General features: G+C 40.6%; 1 protein-coding gene across 2 annotated transcripts in view; it reads right to left on the bottom strand.

Moving 5' to 3' along the window:
* Positions 1-5324, bottom strand: part of G3BP1 (G3BP stress granule assembly factor 1) — a 40871-nt gene that overhangs the window by 21608 nt on the left and 13939 nt on the right. The window lies entirely within an intron of this gene.

Consider the following 5324-nt stretch of genomic DNA (forward strand, 5'->3'; position numbering starts at 1 on the left):
GCACTAAGACAAAAACCTCTACCAAAAAAAAAAAAAAAATTCATCATTATCCCCAATACTCAATTTTCTTAAACTGGATACAAGAACCTCAAAGTTATGTATTTCCAACATTCATCTTACCATAATTTTATTAAACCAAATTAAGAGGATTAGCAGTTGGCATAATGGCTATGTCACTGAACTCCCAGGTAGCCAACCGCGGTTTGAATCCTAAGACCCAGTGGCTCAAGCTCATGCGGGGTGTGTGTGCATGTGTGCCTAAGATCCCGAGAGAATGGAGAGGGGTTTGTGGCATGGCCATCCCTCTTGGGGGGAGGTGATTACTCACTTTCTGTCTCTCTGTCCTTCAGGCAAGCCCATGCGCCCTATAGCAAAAACCTCTCCAAAAAAAAATACAACAAACTATTCTTTGTGGCAATATCAGAGTCAAGGGCAATTATCTTAATAATCTTTTGGAGACCCAAAGATGAATCTATGTAATTAACTTAATCAGTTCTATTAGAAAACATTTTGTTTAATATTTATCTTTTCTGGCCCAAACATAAAACACAAGCCATGTGAAAAATGTGAACTAAATAATACCTTCTGAGAAGCCTTTAATCTCAATCTAATCTGTTAACTGTCAATTCTATCAAATCTAAACATAATGAATATAAGCAAAAACAAATTCATCACAGAAAGAATAAGTATTCTGCCAGTTACTGATGTAATGTGTTTTATAAAAACTACAGATCACAAAAACACACACTAAAATGTTCCAAGAGTCTCTCTCATTTATTAAACACTACCAGAATCCTGTTCATTCTAAAGAAGTTTTAGAAATTTCTATAACGTGTTCTCTGGCTGCTCCTAATTTAACAGCATACCAATGACTATGTAATTAGCTGGAACATGAAGCCTGTACCAAAATCAGGGAAAGGAAACAAATTTTATTATTTGAACTATCAACAGCAACCTTTCCTTTGTCATGTTAATGGGATAGCTAGAGGACCTCCTAAAGGGTGTCATTTTTGGAATACAAAGCAAATTTTTAAAGACATTCCACCTCACAGACTGCTTTCAGATCAAAAGGACAAACCTCTAGAAGATATTATTACAAGCCACTCAATTAAAATTCCTAAGAATGATATATAAATGAAATCTTTATGATATAGTAAAATTAGCAAGAAACAAAATCTAGGAAGATTAATTGAAGAGGAGGTTTAAAAACATTCTTTTTTGAAGAGGTTTTTGCTACAGGGAGTTGGCCAGAGAGACAAGAGAGAGGCAGAGACAGAAAGCAAGAAATCACCCCCCAGGGGGGATGGCCACACTGCAATCCCTTCTCCATTCTCCTCTCAGGATCTTGGGCACACACGCATACCCGGTGTGAGTAAGTATAAGCCACTGGTTCAGGGACTTGAACCGCAGTTGACTACATGGGAGTTCAGCGACATAGCCATTATGTAACTGCTGATCCCAAAACATTTATTTTCAAAGGAAGTTTACTTTCCAAAAATTTTATATCCACATTTATAATACTAACAATATTTGTGAATGCTGTTATATACAGAAATTGTATTATGATAGGGAAAATCTTAAATTTTATTTAAAAATTATACCTTTTGGCCAGCAGAGGGTATGATGGTTAAGGCCCTTGATTCCTACACAACTGACCTCATTTCAAGTTTTTGGACTACTGACTTGAAAATCGCACTGGATGCATGTGCATACCCACAAACTCAAGAGAATGGAGAAGGGACTAAGGGATGGTCACCTCCCCTGGGAGGGGGTGACTTCTCACTCTCTCTGGCAAACACAGCAAGCACCCTAACAAAAACCCAAATAAATAAGTAAATATATGCTAACCCTTGATCTTTTTTTTTTTAATTAAAAAACAAATTCTGGGGAACCAGCAGTTAGCGTAATGGCTGTCGCTGGACTCCCACGTAGTCGACCGTGGTTCGTGTCCCGGACCCGGTGGCTTAAAACTCACGCCGGGCAAGTGTGTGTGTGCCCAAGATCCCGAGAGGAGAATGGAGAAGGGCCTGCGGCATGACCATCCCCCACCGGGGGGTGATTTCTCGCTTTCTGTCTCTATGTCTCTGTCTGTCTGGCGAGCACACGCGCCCTATAGCAAAAACCTCTCCAAAAAAAAAAAAGAAAGAAAAACAAATTCTGAAGTCACCGAGTGGCATGGTGGTTAAGGTGCTGGATTCCCACATGGCTGGCTGAGATTCGAGTCTCGGATCTGATGGCTTGCTTTCTCACTTTCCCTCTCTCTGTCTCTCCTCTACCCCTCTCTGGCCAAATTAAAATAAAGAAATAAAGTTAAATAAAAGAATTCTTTAAAAACAAAACTTTATTAGGTTTTTTTGCTATAGGGTGTGTGCACTCATCAGAGACAGAAAGCAAAAAACCAATCCTCAGGGGGAATGGCCACACCCCATTCCTTCTCCTCCCAAGATCTTGGGCATGCACACAAGCAGGCATGCACACCTGGCATGAGTTTTAAGCCACCGGGTCCAGGACTTAAACTGCGGTGGACTATGTGGCAGTCCAGTGACGTAACCATTATGCCATCTACTGGTTCCCAACAGTTTTTCAAGTAGTAAAGATGCTCGCTAAGTTAAGAAAAGGAAGAAAAATTGGCCACTTAGAAATCTTTTACAGAGAAAAAGGTAAATAAACCTTTCAGTTTACTAGTTCTAATTGAACCATACAAATTCACAAAGTGCGTTTTTTATAAAGAATTACTTTATTTAATTTTATTCATCATTATTTTTGTTTAGTCCAGAGCCGGTGGGTGCGGGGTAGTGGGAAAGTAGGCCGCCCAGGTCCAGGATTCGAACCATAGTTAGCCATGTGGGAGTCCAGCACCCCAACCACCACACCACCTGTTGAGCACCACAAAGTGTGTTTTAACAAAGGTCCCTCAAAGACAAATGTAACAGATTTTGAAAGTGCTTTATTTTAATTTGAAGGAGTGAATGTTTGAGTCAATGACTAAAAGAAAAACTCGAAGTTTCTTTTACCAATTCTCAGTAGAGAAAATTCTCCAACATTCACAAACTTGGGCTAGTAACACTGTCTCTGCTTTTCAACAATCCTTCCACCTATAAAATTAGAACTCCAAGAATTAAGTGCCTAACAGGAAGCAGTAAATAAATGTGAACTTTTATTACTGCTGGCATTTTAAATTATTAACTACAGTGAGTGCCACAGTGGCACATGAGAGGATGACATGCTCTGCAGGCTGTGACCACTCAGGAGACTCAGGACCACAAGGCTGTCTTGATGGCAGTGAAACTCTCTAAAAACAGGTAAAGCAGGTAGAAAATGCTTGTAATACCAGATGGAGGCTGAGACAGGAAGACCAAGACATTCAGAGACCTTGTCTTTAAAAAAAAAAGATAAAAGAGTCAACCTATGGTGGTGTGGAAGACAGTTGGATTCCACATGGCTAACTGTGCAGTTTGAGTCCCAGACCCAGTGGCTTAAAAAACATGCCAAGGGACCAGCAGTTAGCGTAATGGCTATGTCGCTGGACTCCCACATAGTTGACCGCGGTTTGCATACCGGACCCGGTGGCTTGAACTCACGCCAGGTGCATGTACACGCATGCCCAAGATCCTGAGAGGAGAATGGAGGAGAGGGGAATTGCGGCATGGCCATCCCCCCTGGGGGGTGATTTCTCGCTTTCTGAATCTCTGTCTCTTTCTGTCTGGCGAGCGCACGTGCCCTATAGCAAAAACGTCTCCAAACAAACAAACAAACAAAAAATGCCAAGAGCATGAACCTACCCCAAATCCTGAAGAGACAGAAAAGGATCATTCCCATTGGGGCAAGGGGCGTGCTTCCTTTCTGTCTCTTTTTTGCTCTCACCAGCAAGCACACACAAACCACTAGCAATTTTTTTAAGGTTTTGCATAGGGCACATGCGTTTGCCAGAGACAGAAAAAGACAGAATTTAGAAGTAACCTTCAGGTGGTGATTGTCATGCCACAATTCCTTCTCCTCCATTCTCCACTCAGGATTTCAGGTATGTGCGCACATGCACCCAGTGGTCCAGAACCCAAATCACACAATTGACCATGTGGGATCCAGTCACCTTAACCTCCACACCACCTCTGGTACTCTGCCAAATTTTTCTTTTAAATATGTAACTAAGGGACCAGCAGATGGCGTACTGGCTACATCACTGGCACTAGTTGACTGCAGTTTGAGTCCCGGACCCGAAGGCTTAAACTCTCCTGGGTGCGTGTGCGTGCGTACCCAAGATCCTGAGAGGAGAATAGAAGAAAAAGGACTGCATTGTGGTCATCCCCCCGTGGGTGATTTCTCCCTTTCTATCTCTCTGTCTCTTTTTCTGGCGAGTGCACGCACCCAATACTAAAGACCGCTCAAAAAAAAAAATTTTTTTTAACTAAGAGTAATAATACATGTCTACATCCTATCCTTTTCTATCATCCAAAGGAATGTTTCCTTTGTTACTTTCCTAGCAGAATTAAAAAGGAGTATTTCCTATGAGAATAAGAAAATTTGCAGAGAATTCTAGACTAAGAAAGCCCAGACATTTCACTTTACCTCTAGACATCCTATCCTTTTCTATCATCCAAAGGAATGTTTCCTTTGTTACTTTCCTAGCAGAATTAAAAAGGAGTATTTCCTATGAGAATAAGAAAATTTGCAGAGAATTCTAGACTAAGAAAGCCCAGACATTTCACTTTACCTCTAGAACTACTGACTCCATGACTGCAGTGGTCTTCTCATAAGAATGCTACCTAGATCTGCCTATGTGCCCAGACTGGAAAACTGCCTAGTGAGACTGTAAAACCAAATCACTGCATGCACATCTTAATCTCTCTACTTTTATCAATAAGACAAATGCCGAATTTATGCTGTTGGGCACAAAATTTTCATTTCAAGGAAAAAATAAACACAACTTAATCATTAAGTATTGTTTCTGTTAACCACTGATAAATAATCTATTTTTGTTTTCATATTAGGATAACTGAATTTGCTAATTAAAGTAAATCTTTTCAGAAACAATTTCTCCTCATCATCATAAAAAATATTTCTTTTGGGGCTGGCAGGTGGTGTGCTGATTAAGGGTGCTAGATTCTCACATGGCCAACCACAGTTCTAGTCCTAGACCTGGAAGCTTGCTTTCTCACTTTCCATCTCTCTCTCTCTCTTTCTTGCTCTTTTTCCGGTCAAATTAAAATAAATAAATTTTTAAAAATTTCCTTGGGGAAAAGCTACCAGAAAACATCAGTAAAAAATATTCACTCAGGGAACCAGCAGTTAGCGTAATGGCTATGTCGCTGGACTCCCACGTAGTC

The sequence above is a fragment of the Tupaia chinensis genome, unplaced genomic scaffold, assembly GCF_000334495.1.
Source record: "Tupaia chinensis unplaced genomic scaffold, TupChi_1.0 Scaffold000301_1, whole genome shotgun sequence".
Classification (NCBI taxonomy): Eukaryota; Metazoa; Chordata; class Mammalia; order Scandentia; family Tupaiidae; genus Tupaia; species Tupaia belangeri.